At 38.5% G+C, this 15585-nt stretch overlaps 1 protein-coding gene across 15 annotated transcripts in view; it reads left to right on the top strand.

The window, feature by feature from the left end:
• The window catches only part of atxn1 (ataxin 1), a 346870-nt gene that overhangs the window by 95221 nt on the left and 236064 nt on the right, over positions 1–15585 (top strand). For 2 of the 15 annotated variants that reach the window (XM_062980697.1, XM_062980694.1), the window contains exon 4: positions 14588–14694. The exons of 12 other annotated variants lie outside the window; for them this stretch is intronic. The gene's annotated coding sequence lies outside the window, so the exon portion shown is untranslated. Of the gene's footprint in view, positions 1–2157; positions 2256–3765; positions 3873–14587; positions 14695–15585 lie in introns of all 15 variants that reach the window. One more of the 15 variants, XM_062980692.1, reaches the window with a different exon arrangement.

The raw sequence follows: 15585 nt of genomic DNA, 5'->3' as shown, positions 1-15585 counted from the left end.
AGCAGAAATATGATAAATCCAGGCAAGGCCTAGTGCAGAGTATAGTAATGTTTTATGTTTTTGCTAGATGCAAAGATTTTTTCCCCCTATTGCAAATTTTTGTACTTAGATTGACTGACATGTATTGTTTGGAATAGGATCATTAGGGGATGCTATGATGACTCATTCGTTCTGGGCCTTACTGCTTTTGCACCGTCTTCTGTTGTATTGAACTTATATTGGAGAAAGTGAGTGTGTTACTTTACAGAGTGTGTGTGTGGAGAGGAGCAAGCTAAGTTGCATATATCCCTTCTTCCCAGACATATGGGATAAATGACTTCTGCCACTTTTAACCTGAGAGAACATCTCTTTAGGAATCTTTAGATCCTTCAGCATGATTCTGTGGTGCACTATGCTGGAAGTTGACCATAGAAATGCAGTGGAGGCTCTAGAGATAGCTAGAGAGAACATTTTCATCAAATCTGTGAATAATCAAATCTGCAAATGTGGAGGGCCAATTATAGATCATTTTGCAAAACTCATTCTTGTCTCCTTCTTGTGCCTGACTCTTCTAGTTTGGAATCTGCTGTTTCTTTTGTAAGTGAGCTTGCTCTGGTGTTCACAGATGCCGCAAAAAAACCACACTGACATTAAAGCAGGGTAATGTAATTCCCTTCCTAGAACCATATACAAAGAGGCAACAGCTTTTCCTGAGTTTTATTCTTCTCAAAGCAGCTTGAGAGGATGGGGCAGCATAGCTGATGACATCTCTACAGAACCATGAGGAGCTGATGAATGTTTTCTGACTGAGGAATTCAACCCACCCTGTTCTTTAAAAGGAAGTTTTACCAGTTCCAAGATTCTTTCTTTCCACAGAACTTAGTTCCCTACACTTCAAGAATCCAGGACCAACTTCATTCCTTTGTACTCAGTTAGCATCTCTGTTTCCATTTGAAATTATTTGGCCAGCATAGTGACTGTTGGCACTTTTTCACTCATTGTCATGTGAGAGTTTCAGAAATAAAAGACGAGTCAAAATGAAAGTACAAAGATGTGATATTTTCAAGTTTAACTTTGTCTGATGACTGGAAAAATTCTGCCCAAATATACAAACTAGAGAGTTACATGCAGTGGAGGGGGAGGATCAGAGAATGAAAGCAGCAAATGTTCTGTTTCCATTATCTCTGTACAACGTTTTTGTACCACTGCTGCTTCTCTTTTACACGTTGAAAATACTGTTAAGCCTGTATTTAATTCATAGATGCAGAACAAACACAGCACATTTATTTCTATATAGCAACTTGCAGAATGCCTATGGCATGGAGAAATAGTACCTTTTAAATTTTTTGCCATATCTCACTCTCTTCTCAGTTTAATATTTTCAATGATATGTACATATTCCTCTTATTTACTTGTAAATTCATGTTGTACATGAATACAACAGCAATACCTGAGACAGGTCTCTTAGACTGATAATAAAAAATGGTCAGGAGTTGATTTCCTTTCATTTTGTTTCAGAGGGATTGGCTGAACTCTCCTGCTGGGTTGACAAAAACAAAAAAATAAAACAGCACACAAATGCCAAGTACAGTAGTAGGGCAGTAAGGAAGACAGTAAGGAAGACCCTGTTTTTGCTGCCCAATAGCTGGTGTGGGCAACTGTCAAAAGGTCATATTGCTCCCCAGACCGTGACAAACTGCACCCCAAAAACAATTTCCTGCAAAAATAGATCATTTTTGGCCACCCCTAGGGTGTGTGTATTGTTTTTGCCTAGAAAGTATACAGTGGCTTTGGGGGTATTTTTGACCGCTGGGGCCCAAGGAAAAAGGCATTGGGTTGTATGAGGTATACAGCCTACACTTTGCCTACTTCTGTGATGTAGGGATATACAAATCACTCTTCCATCTTGATGTCTTCTCTGCCATATGCTAAATAGACCCCTTTTCTCTGCCTATAGTTTTTTTGCAATTTTTTTTGGAATATTTTATGTATTTACATGCATATTAGTATGAAGGTGCATCAATGAAATATATAATTTATGGCTTTTTATATGGTAAAAGTATGCTAAAAGTGATCTCTTCTTCCTGCTACCTATGATGAAATAACTGTAATAAATGGATGATTTTCTCACTTACATGCTTTGACATTTAAAAGTTTATCAGAATTCTAATTTGCTAGCTGACCTGACATTTCCATGTGAAGCATCTTATTGAGGGACCCAGGAACTTTCAGTTTTTTCTCCAAGTGAAGTTTCAAGCAGTTGGCAACAGACAGAGGTAACTTGCACCTTTTAGTTTATATACCTGTGTACTTTTCTGAGTCTTGCAGGATGACTAATGATGCCTAGAGAAGTGTTTTCTCTAGGTCTCCATCATGATTCTATGGGTGGTTCCACACACAGTCACTACATTTTAGATAGAACTGGCATACACAATGCTGCCAGTTCCAGCCTGCATTTTGGCTTAAGAGGGACACCTCAAGCCGTCTCAGCAGAGAGAGAATGTCCCTGCTTCCCAGCCATGCTGAATTCAACTCTCTGCCTCACCCCTCATTTTGGGCAGCTTCTCTTCCTGTTTCCATGCTGTGTGACTGGCAAAATTGCCTGCGAAGGGCTAGCTCCCTGTAAGAGATACTGCTGAAAGTGAGGTAGCCCATTTGACGTCCTTGTAGCTGTGTAGAACCATATAGCACCATAAATAGCTAACTTGTGCATTAATTTTTTTTGTTCTTCCTCATATACATTTTAGTAAGGAACCAATTTTACTGGAATGGTGTAGCTATACATAGCTCTAGCAATCCATCATGTGCTTGAAATTATATACACACCAGTTTCTAGATGAGAACAGGCATTTTAAATTTTCAGGTTTTAAAAATTCAATAATGCTGCATGTGTTCCACCATCTTGTACATTTATGTATGTCATCCTTTATCTAACAAAAAAAAATCTTAAAATCAGGACAATATTGATTACTTTTGCCTGATTCCCATTTGACATTTTTCTGGCTTCCATATGACAATCGTTTAAATTAAATGTACAGATAGACCTGTTATATGACTGTCCATTATTTTCATTATTAATATATAACACTGAGGTAATACAGCAAAAACTACTTTACTTTGATCCATGGATAACTGGGGCAAGGTCATCTAGTGTGTCGGATAATTTGTCTTTTTTTAAATGTGTAGAGTAGAGTCTAGGCTTTCTCAGTTTTCTCATGCTTTTTTGTCCTGTTTAAATAGTTTTCCTGGTTACAAACTAAGCTTACTTGAGAAGATGCAGTAGGATATATTTCAGCTTATAATTACAGAAAAAAGATAATTTTAGCTATGTGTATGTTCAAGAGAAAGATGTATTATAACAGGAAGCTCTCACTCTCTTGTGACAATGCTTGTAATTACAAATGCTGTAGTTATGAATGTGTAGTGTTACTTTTTTCTAAAATATAATATACTAGCCCTTAGCCCTTCCTAGTAGTTCTCATATTGTGCAGACTATGTTTTCAATGCACATGGGTGACTTACAAATCTTGCAAGAAAGAGTGGGGTTCCATGATGACAGAAATTGTGTCAAAATGGGACCACAGAGAAACAGAAGGAAGCAATAAACACATTTAGTTGAGCCACACACACACACCTATCCAAAAACAGCCCAATGAGGACTTTGGTGTCATATAGAATGTTCTGTTTCAGTTGGAATTGTAAATTGGGTTTGAGGCAAGCATAAATTGAATTACTGAAGCCCCTTAGACTTGAAAACTGTTGTATTCATTTATTTATTATTTACAGGCCTTCTCACTCCAAAGAGGACTCAGAGCAGCTTACAGAGTACACACTCACAGCAAACATTCAATGCTGATTATACACTTAACAAGGATAGACAAGCACAAACAGAGGTAAAGGCAGTTGTTCCCATCTTGTTTCTGGCATCTTGGAGGCTGTGCTCGACTCCAGCCACGGGGGGTGCTGTCACTCGATCGATCTATGTCCTTAAGGACGCCTTTATTACCTCCCCGCTAAAAGCAGTACCTATTTATCTACTAACATTTCTGCTTTCAACCTGCTAGGTGGGCAGGTGAGCTGGGGCTAATGACGGGCGCTCACCCCGATGCGGGATTGAACTGCTGACCTTTTGATTGGCAAGATTTTTCTGCAGCACAGAGGTTTAGCCTGCTGCGCTAAGCCCAACCCCTTGTAGAGATAATATGACTAGATGGCTAGATTCTGAACAGAAGTGAGCTGTAAGGGACTGAGTATATACCATCATCTTCTATATCCCACTTCTTATGATTGTAGTTCTCATTTTTTGAGACTGCACTAAATACACATTCTATGGACTATTGTGATGGTTGATTTAAATTAGTTTAAATAAAACAAATGCTGCATTAGTAAATTTTTGGCAATGGAGATGCATGTGCTTCTACACTATATACAATAAGACCCCCATCACTGCTAAATCCATGTCCACTGTTTCAGTTGCCTGTGCATGGAGGAAAATTGTCTCTCTAGGAATTTTCCAGGTCCTCTGGGAAATTCTATGATATATTTTCTCCAAAAGTTAAGATAGAATTGTGTTGAAGAAAATTCCTAGCTAGGGAACACGGGGATTGGACGTCAGGTAATTTAATTATGTTTGGTCATATCCATGGTTTCAGATAACCATATTCCAGCTGGAAATGTATTCCTCTTGAATACAGGGGGTCTTACTGTACCAACAAATTCAGTTGAACTAATGGTCAATATGGTTGGACCATACATGTCCTGACTTTTAAAGGGCTTTTACCCCAAGATTGGAAAAATACACATTCATATCTGTTGTTGAATGCTCAGAAGATCTCATTGCTGTTTTTGGAAATCTGGTCAGCTTATATTTAAGCCTGTATTTGTATTCTGTTTATTTCCCCCTTCCTGTCTTTTTGCTTTCTTCGTAATCACAGTTTTCAAAAGTCAAATAAACAATTAAAAATTTAAAAGCTGTGCTATATCTAAATTCTGTAATCTTATCTATCTTCTATACACATAATAAAATTGAAAATGTGTATGTGTGTTGGTGGTGAGGGTGTCTACAAACAGCTTTAACCCACAGTGCTGGGGAGCCATCAAAGCCCTCCCTCCAGTGACATTGCAGGTTACAGTGAATAGGAAAGGATTAAGGGAGAGGCAGTGGGTGGGGTCATGCAAATTCTATACCAGTGGAGAGAGAAAGGAACACCAACGTCTGGACCAAACTTGGCACACAGATGCAACATGGCCAACTGTGCATATGGGTGGGGTTTGTGGGTGATTAGCATTGGCATCAGGGGGTTATAGTTCATCTGTATTCAGAGAACACTGAACACAGCAGATGATGGATCTGGACCAAATTTGGCACACAGACCCAAGATGGCCAATTGTGAATACTGGCGGAGTTTGGGGAGGATTGACCCAAGATTTTGGGGAATTGCAGTTTACCCACATCTTTATACATTTTCTAATGGGAGCATTCATAAAAAACAAAAGCAAAGACTGAATTATTTGCCTAAGAAATAGCATAAGATATGACCAAACTGAGCCCCTGATGGTCCCAGGTTCAAATCCTGGGAGCGGAATGAGCGCCTGCGGTTAGCCCCAGCTCCTGCCAACCTAGCAGTTCGAAAACATGCAAATGTGAGTAGATCAATAGGTACTGCTCCGGCAGGAAAGTAACGGCGCTCCATGCAGTCATGCCGGCCACATGATCTTGGAGGTGTCTCCGGACAACGCCGGCTCTTCGGCTTATAAATGGAGATGAGCACCAACCCCCAGTCACGACTGGACTTAACGTCAGGGGAAACCTTTATCTTTACCTTTATGACCAAACTCATATTGTCTAACATCCAAAAACAAACAATGCCCTTTTCCAATAACCCGGGCACTGCCGGGTACCGAAGCTAGTATCTGTATAAAAGTCAAAGTACGTTTGTTGCATGTATTTTTGTTCAGTCTTCATACAGAAAGACTGTTGCAAGGTAAAGTGGCCTTCTGTAATGCCATTGGATTGGCTGTTGCTAAGTGGAGGATTGGCTGTTCCTTGGTAAAATGACTATTTGTGATGTCACTAGGAAAGATAGGTGATGTGCCTGTGTGTGAGGGGAAGGAAAGAAGGGAAGAGAAAGGAAGAAAACAAAAAAGAGGGGAAGTGTATGAGGGAAAGCAAGGGAAGAAGAAAAAAAGAAAAGAGAGAGGGAGAAGGTGTATGAGAGAAATGGAGGAAGGAAAGAAGGATCCTCAGAGACAGCCTTCCCACTGTTGTCATTGAAACATTATGAGGAACTGGAGAAAGGAGAAAGTAGGCAGGCAGCAGTCGCAATGACATCAGGGAAGCACTGGATCTTTATGCTTTTATCTAACAAACATATTCTAGAGTTGCATATTTAATTAAGTTCTATTATTTAATGCAACATTTGTGGCCATTATGAGGACAGAGAGGAAAACAAAGTGAAATTTTTTAAACAATGTGCAAATAACCCTCAAGCAGAAGAGATGACCTGATATAATGCATGTTGTAAAGTACTGATATTTCAAGGCAGGCTGGCTTACTATACTTTTGAAATCATATTTTCTTTGGAGCTTGAGACAGTTGAGTAGCAGCAATATTTTAAAGTAGAAAATATTTCTGAAGAAGCTGAATTGGTGAAGAAGACATTTTCCCAGTATCAAGACAGAAAAAAAGAAGTGACCATGTTTTTGTCTTTTCTTTTTTAAAGAAACTTACATTTGGAAGGAATTCTTAGCCAAACAGCTTTAGTGCATCAGCAGAAACCTGAGAATTCTATAGGATATTAGCTGTGCCCGGCCACGCGTTGCTGTGGCGAAGTATGGTGGTATAGGAAATAAAGTATTGAGGAATTGTTGGTAGTTAAGGTAAAGGGTAAAGGTTTTCCCCTGACATTAAGTCTTGTCATGTCTGACTCTGGGGGTTGGTGGTTATCTCCATTTCTAAGCCGAAGAGCTGGCGTTGTCCATAGACTCCTCCAAGGTCATGTGGCATGACTGCATGGAGCTCCGTTACCTTTCCGCCAGAGTATTACCTATTGATATACTCACATTTGCATGTTTTTGAACTTCAGGGTTGGCAGGAGCTGGGGCTTTAACACGCTGCGCCATCAGGGGATATTATTTTCTAAAGGTTGTGAATATACAATATTTCTGATTGTTCTTTTTTTTTGTCTGTTGGAGGCAAGTATGAATGCTGCAATTAGGCAAAATGATTAGCATGTAATGGCCTTGCAGCTTTAAAGCCTGGCTGATTCCTCCCTGAGGGAATGTTTTGTTGGGAGGTGTTAGCTGGCCCTTATTGTTTCCTGTCTGGAATTCCCTTGTTTTTAGAGTGGTGCTCTTTGCGATATTTTATGTGCTTCTACTGTCTGTGTAGATGAAGAAGTACCCATATGCAGTGCTTGAGCGCACACAGTCCGCCCCCCCCCCCAAAAAAAAATCTGTGGCCCTGAGAAAACAGAGCATTTGCTAGACTTTCGTGATGGGAATACTTAGTTGGGAGGTGTTAGCTGGCCCTGATTGTGTCCTGTCTGGAATTCCCCTGTTTTCAGAGTGTTGTTCTTTATTTAGTGTTCTGATTTTAGAGATTGTATTGTTCTGTTTTATTATACCACAGTAATTTTTATATATTCTGATTTTAGCGTTTTTGAATACTTGGAGCCAGATTGTATTCATTTTAACGGTTCACAGTAACACAATAATAATAATAATAATAATAATAATAATAATAGTAATAGTAATGATAGTAATAATAATGACTTTGGTAATACATTGCTTCACTTCCTTCTCAGCTTCCTTTCTGGAAGAATCCTTTCTTGGGAGGTGTTAGCTGGCCCTGATTGTTTCCTTTCTGGAATTCCCAATTTCCCTGCTTTCAGAGTGTTGCTCTTTATTCACTGTCCTGGTTTTAGAGATTATATTGTTCTGTATTATTATACCACAGTAATTATTTCATATTACAGTAGAATCTCAGTTATCAACATTTGCTTATCCAATGTTTTGGATTATCCAACGCAGTCTGCCTTTTAGTAGTCAGTATTTTTGTAGTCAGTATTTTAAATTCACTGTGATGTTTTGGTGCTAAATTTGTAAATACAGTAATTACTACATAGCATTACTGTGCAAGGAACTACTTTTTCTGTCAAATTTGTCATATAACATGATGATTTGGTGCTTAATTTGTATAATGATTACCTAATTTGATGTTTAATCGGCTTTTCCTGAATTCCTTCTTATTATCCAACATATCCTGCCGGCCTGTTTATGTTGGATAAGTGAGACTCTACTGTATATTGATAATATAATATTATCTGCTTAGAACTGGATTATATGAGGCCTCTTCTACACAGCTGTATAAAATGCAGACTAAAGTGGATTATATGGCAGTGTGGAGTCAAGATAATCCAGTTCAAAGGAGATAATATAAAATTATAAAGGGGTTATATAGCTGTGTGGAAGGGCCTTGAGTCTACACTGCCATATAATCCATTGCAAATTAGATAATCTGTGGAAGAGGCCTAAGTGAGGCCTAACTCTGCCTGTTCCCTGGGCTGAGTGGGTTGCTAGGAGACCAAGTGGGCGGAGTTTAGTAGAATCTCACTTATCCAACATTCGCTTATCCAGTGTTCTGGATTATCCAAGGAAGTCTGCCTTTTAGTAGTTAATATTTTTGTAGTTAGTGTTTTAACTTCATTGTGGTGTGGTGCTAAATTTGTAAATACAGTAATTACTACATAGCATTACTGCACATTGAACTACTTTTTCTGTCAAATTTGTTGTATAACATGATGTTTTGATGCTTAATTTGTATAATGATTACCAAATTTGATGTTTAATTGGCTTTTCATGAATCCCTTCTTATTATCCAACATATTCACTTATCCAACATTCTGCTAGCCTGTTTATGTTGGATAAGTGAGACTCTACTGTATATTTATAATCTTATATTATTTTATAGATAGTCTTATAGAACTGGATTATACAGCTGGATAAAATGCACACTGACGTGGATTATATGGCAGTGTGGACTCAAGATAATCCAGTTCAAAGCAGATAATATAAGATTATAAATGGGTTATATAGCTGTGTGGAAGGGGCTTGAGTCTACACTGCCATATAATCCAGTTAAAATCAGATAATCTGTATTTTATAGGCAGTGGGGAAGAGGCCTAAGTGAGGCCTAACTCTGCCTGTCTCCTGGGCTGAGTGGGTTGCTAGGAGACCAAGTGGGAGGAGCTTAGCCTTCTAACTGGCAGCAATTGGATAAAAACAATTATTCCTCTACCTCTAATTAGGACTTTATTTTTCTTTTCTTTTTGTTGTATCAACCTAGGGGCAAGGATGGTGGATTGTGCTGCCAAATTTCTAGGTTCTGGGGCTTGTACTTTTGTTGTTTAGCGGGAGGAACGGACACCACTACTCTTTTATATATATAGTCAGTCATGGGAGTTAAAGAGGATTCATAGTGTTATAATTGTGTAGTGTGAAAAATGTCCCATCATTTCAGTGCTTAATGTAGTCATTTTTATTTCAGTTCATGGGTACAACCCACTCTTTTTAGTGGCTTTGGCTGTAAAGCTTCTTTGTGTTTTATACATTCCCATGTTGTCACTGTTTCCATAAACTGCATTTTGACAAACAAGAACCATATGTAAGGCAAGAAAGTACCGTTTTTCTCAGCCTTTCTGCCAGTTTTAATCTGTTAGAACAAATCTGTTTCTTTTTTGCAGAGTGTTAAGCTCTGCAGCTCCTCTTCCTGGGCACACCTGCCAACATTTTAATCTATAAATAAGGAGCCTTGTGGAAGAAAAATAAGACACACCTCCCAGTTCCATTGAAATCTGCTCGAACATAGAGCTTATTTTGGCAAGGTTGAGTAGGAAAATGAAACAAAAAAAAAAAACCATCCTTACAACCTTAAGAAACTGAAATGGAAGGGCTGCCTTTCCTAAGCAGGAAAAGTTGACATGAACACAGTCCAAGCAGATTTGCATTCTCTTTATAGATCAGTGGTGCTTCTTTGCTAAACAACAACAACAAAACTGAAAAAAATTAAAATCATCAAATTTAATTTTCCAGAACTGAGCTTTTTTGCTGTTGTCCTGACTTATTTAACAATACAGGCAGTCACCAAGTTATGAACAAGATAGGTTCTGTAAGTTTGTTCTTAAGTTGGATTTGTTTGTAAGTTGGAAAGGTACATTTTTAAAGTGTAACTCCAGCCAAAAATATACAGTATATTTTTTTAGCTTTGGGTAGCATAGGGTGTTTGTTTTGCTATCTGTGCCCTAGGTTACAAACATTCGACTTACAAATGACACATAGTTAAAATGGGGGTGAGACAAGAGAAAGTGAGAGAAATCTACTCCTCAGAAGGGAAATTCACTCCATGAGGAAAAGGTGTCTCCACGGAAACTTTATCACCAATCCTTCTTTTCACAATTTTTTTCAAAATACACTTATCACAGGGATAAAAAGTGAGGCGAAATCTTCTGAACAGGGTCGCAAACAGCAAAACAAACACCACAGTGCTGTTAACTCTTTCCTATGCGATCTAAAGCATATATATATATATATACACACACACATACATACACACACACACACATACATGCCGTAGTTGGACCCTTCCAGTGGTGCAGCGGATTAAACTGCTGAGCAGTGTAGACCCAGCCTAGGGAGCCCCGGTGGTGAAGTGTGTTAAAGCACTGAGCTGCTGAACTTGCTGATCGAAAGGTCAGCGGTTCAAATCTGGGGGGTGGTGTGAGCTCCCGCTGTTAGCCCCAGCTTCTGCCAACCTAGCAATTCGACAACATACAAATGTGAGTAGGTACCGCTCCGGTGGAAAGGTATCGGCACTCCATGCAGTCATGCCGGCCACATGACCTTGGAGGTGTCTACAAACAACTCTGGCGCTTTGGCTTGGAAATGGAGATGAGCACTAACCCCCAAAGTCGGACTTAACTAGACTTAATGTCAAGGGAAAACCTTTACCTTTACCTTACTACATTTTAAAACTCAAATCATAACACAAATCTTAACATACTTTCAAGCATATACAAAAATAAGAGTTGATGTTGCAGAGGTTTGGGTTTTAAAGAATTGTGTCAGTTTTAAAGAAATTGGCATTCACAATGAAAAATCGTTGTTTTTTTTTTTTTTTAAGTAATAATGACTCCATTATGAGCTGCAGTGGCGCAATGGGTTAAACCCTTGTGAACTGCTGACCTGAAGGTTGCCGGTTCGAATCCTCGAAATGGGGTCAGCTGCCGTCTATTAGCTCTAGCTTGTGGGAACATGAGAGAAGCCTCCCAGTAACAAATCCAGGCATCCCCTGAGCAATGTCTCTGCAGAGAGCCAATTCTGTCACACTAGAAACAACGTGCAGTATGTTCTCAAGTCATTTCTGACACGATTTTTTAAAAATGACTCCATTATGCTTACCATACAAGGAACATACCATGACTTATATTTTATATGTCTATCTGTCTATGTACGTGACATTTTCTACATGTCACTTAAGCACGTATTTGGAGATGAAAGATGCAGTTGTTATTTAAAACCTCTGTGATCCCGAAATTGATCAGTAAGGTCATCTGATACTGTCCCAAACCTAAAACCTTTTCCTTGGAATTAACTCCACAATTTCTGTGGCATTTATAAGATCTATTTACTCTTTTTTGTGATTTAATCACATCACAGAGGGTTTAAAGGATATATGAGTCTGTATATGCTCTTGAACAGCTTATATGAGGTATCAGTTATAAGAGCAGAGGCAATACCTTTCAAGGCTAATCTAAGTAATACCGTAAGTCTAAACTAGCATATATACCCAGCATTGCCCTGGAGGTCTAAAGGAGCATGACTCTTCCCCCCCCCCCCCGCCCCCACCAAAGTCTCTATCTCGCTATATCTCCCTCTCTCCCCCTTCCCCCATATTGGGTTGGTGGTAAGAGCTTCATAGGCAGCAGAAGCTGCAAAAACAATGGTGAGGACCATATTAAGGCCACAGATTGTATGTTCTCCACATATGTAATACTATGACATTCTATTTCAGATCCTACGCATTATGCTTAGTTCTTATTTTTGTTTCTTCCTGCAAGACCTTTGCTTTGATCAGGATCGCTACTAGAGCTGCTGTATTCATTCATCTCTGAAGATAGCTTTCTTTCGTCTTTTGATGCCTTCAATAAGATGGATGGGTTGGACATAGAAGCTAATGCAGTCAGTGCTCAGGGTCCTTGCCAGACATTTTTCAGAAAGCAGTGCCATTTCCTCTACTAAATGTCATGTGTCTTATGTAAGCATTCTTCACGAAGCAGCATTAATAAGGGAGTAAATGTAAAAAAAAATGTTCAGTGCTGTGGAAGATTTGAAAAAAAAACAAAAACACAGGGAAAATGTCTGAGCCCAAGCTGTGTTGGGGGAGGCAAGTATCCATTTCTCTTCCTTCTCCTTAGATCTTTTGTCACCTCTAAGGTAATGATTTTTCTTTGGAGCCAAGTTTTTCTACCAGTGTTCAAACATGAGGAAGTGAGCCATAGGCTTTGTATATGAAAGGCACTTGCCAGTACGTTGGGAAGAAAAGACTGCTGTGTGAGAAGAACATGTCCAGAGATGCTTGTGATTAATACAGAAAAGGGGCAGTGAACAGTAATTGTTTTTTGTATGGTGAAAGTCCAGATGGATTTAATTTAAAAAGAAATCCTCATCTTCTGTAGCAAGTCCGAGCAACTGTAGCCTGTTCTCTTATATAAAAAATAGTGTATGTTTCCAAAACTCTTTAATGCTTCTTAAGTTCATGTCTGTACTTGAAAGAATGCAAATAAATATGCATGCCTGCTGTAGCTCTCCTGTCCATAGGGTAGGGCTTTGTGTATTCTATGCTTCAAAGAAATTATTTGCCAAGGGTATCTTACAAAGAATGCACATTTGGATATATTTCTCATATCTTTCATAATTTGTTCTACTTCTGTTATTGTATGGAGGCTCAGCTCCTAAATCCTTGGAAATTCTACAACGTTTTACTATAATTTTACCAGATATGTTCTATTTACTTTCAATCATATCTTCACATGCACAGTGATAACAAATATATTTATTTATTTTAATTTTCACACAGACAGACGGGATATTTTAATCCCTCAGAGACATGTTCCATGGCAGAATTCATGAAGAACTAGATTGACAACATAGGCATTTTGGGGTACTGTCACTCTAAGAGTTGTAAACAATATTCCTAAGTTTCAACCCCGTATCATATACTGTATTTACTCAAGTGTAATGTACCATCGAATGTAATGCGCACTTCAATTTTGAAAGTACGCATTAAAAATGGATTTGCTCTAAATGTAATGTACCTGACATTGCAGGCATAACATCTCAAGTAGGCAGGCAGCATGAATGATTCCATTTGGCAAGCCATGCCACTCTATCAGGCTGAGATTGGAAAATTCACTAACTTACATTGCCAAAATTCCCAACTGGCTTTTGAAGGCATCGTGAATGAGACCACTTGGGAACGGCACTAGATTGATCCTCGGGTGCAGGGGTACCGCAAGGGCCGCCCAGGAGGCAGGATCTGCTTCTAAGCAGCAGAAACAACTGAGTCAGCAATCTGATGTTCCTTTTCTTTCTATAGGTGCCACGGAGCCTGAGGCCACTGACAGGAAAAATTTCTTCGTCACCCATCTCCCTATGTGGCCATTGGGTCTCTGGGTCCCTCTGGGCTTTTTCACGCTTGTGGGTTTACATGCACAATTCTAATACGCCATTGAATCTAATGTTCACCTCAATTTTAGCAATGTAATTTAGCCAAAACAGATGAGCATTAGACTCAAGTAAATATAGTAGTTGTTCTTTGTTAAAAAAAAAGAAAAGTACAGCAGAGTCTCACTTATCCAAGACTCTCTTATCCAAGTTTCTGGATTATCCAAGCCATTTTTGTAGTCAATGTTTTCAATACATCGTGATATTTTGGTGCTAAATTGGTAAATACAGTAATTACAACATAACATTACTGCGTATTGAACTGCTTTTTCTGTCAAATTTGTTGTATAACATCATGTTTTGGTGCTTAATTTGTAAAATCATAACCTAATTTGATGTTTAATAGGCTTTTCCTTAATCGCTCCTTATTATCCAAGATATTCACTTATCCAAGCTTCTGCCAGCCCGTTAGCTTGGATAAGTGAGACTCTACTGTACTTGCCGAAGGGATCACTTAGCGAGTGTCCTAAATAAATGGAAGCCAAGAGAATATATTCACCACTTTCTGAGATATGCTTTATATCAATTTTTATTTGGGATGATTCAGCTGTGAAGAGGTACTTCTTGAGAAATAATTCAATAGACTTCTGTGAACTGACTAATTTTACAACTGCAAAGTTGTTCAATGATTTTAGCATTGTTTTCTCTGAGCCTGTCTGTTGGTTTTCATAGATAACTATTGTTTATTTTTGCCAGCCTTACCTGCTTATTTCATTTTACATGTGTGTATTGCTAGTTTTAGATATCAATTTTTTCTGAAATATGAACTGCTCGTCTTTTTGTATGTGTGCTGTAAGAATCTATTATTTCTTCTATGTTATTTCAGGAACACATCTGCTTTGTGAACTGCGGCGTACCTGTATTTCCCATATTTATCTGCTATTTTAAAGACACTTCTTCGTTTCTTAGCTTTTATCAATCCTTTGAAGTAGTGTAAGTCAAGTATTCTATTTCCTACAATCAGATTGATTTAGTTCAATTGTATTTATTGAACAGAGGAAAATATTGAATATTAGACCAAGGCATATGCATATGGCCCTTTGACCCAATATTTTCTAAAATGGATATTTGGAATACAAGGATTCTCATGAAATAAACAGCTCAGGTGATAGTATAGATAAAGCAACATGGCAAAGAACAGGAAAAATGTGAAATGTGAAAAAGAAGGGAAAATGCAAAGTATGGAAATCCATAGATAGCAACTAGAGTGGTAGTTTCTGCAGTGTGGATATTTTTAATTACTAGAAGTATTTTTGAAAGTTGCCTACTGCTTTAGACAAACACTTTTAGGTGACCACTGCTTCTACTCAAAAGCAGACATCACAGTTAATTTGTAATGAGATGTCAATGAAGTACAGGGAAGCCATAAAGGGGTTTTTCTTAGTAGCTTTGGTTATAGGCTGCAATTTACCTTTCATTTGCATCTAGATACATATTTGACCCACTTTTAGCTACTGGTAATAACTTTCTCACAATCTGTATGCAGAGTTTTCAGAGTACTCTGTGTTTACTCCAGAATGGTGCTTATGTGTGCAAGAATTTTTTTACTGGCCTGCTGTACCATCTGTCTGTTTTTCTGTACTTCACTTTTGGGAATATGTCCAATATCTGACTTTACTGTTGCTAATAACTTTTCCTAGCTGCAGTTTTGTGAAGTATATGTAACTCCTCAGTTAGAAAGCTGCCTTTGGGTTTTGATGCCATTGAAACTGATTCCTCTTATGCACGTAATCTCTGTTGTAACTCAGCAACAAATAGTGTTCTAGAGTTTGGTCTGAATTTGGAACAACAATGAGGAAAGGGTACAAAGCCACATTTAAAATC

The sequence above is a fragment of the Anolis carolinensis genome, chromosome 4 (assembly GCF_035594765.1).
Source record: "Anolis carolinensis isolate JA03-04 chromosome 4, rAnoCar3.1.pri, whole genome shotgun sequence".
Classification (NCBI taxonomy): Eukaryota; Metazoa; Chordata; class Lepidosauria; order Squamata; family Dactyloidae; genus Anolis; species Anolis carolinensis.
This window is presented reverse-complemented; position numbering and strand designations above follow the sequence as displayed.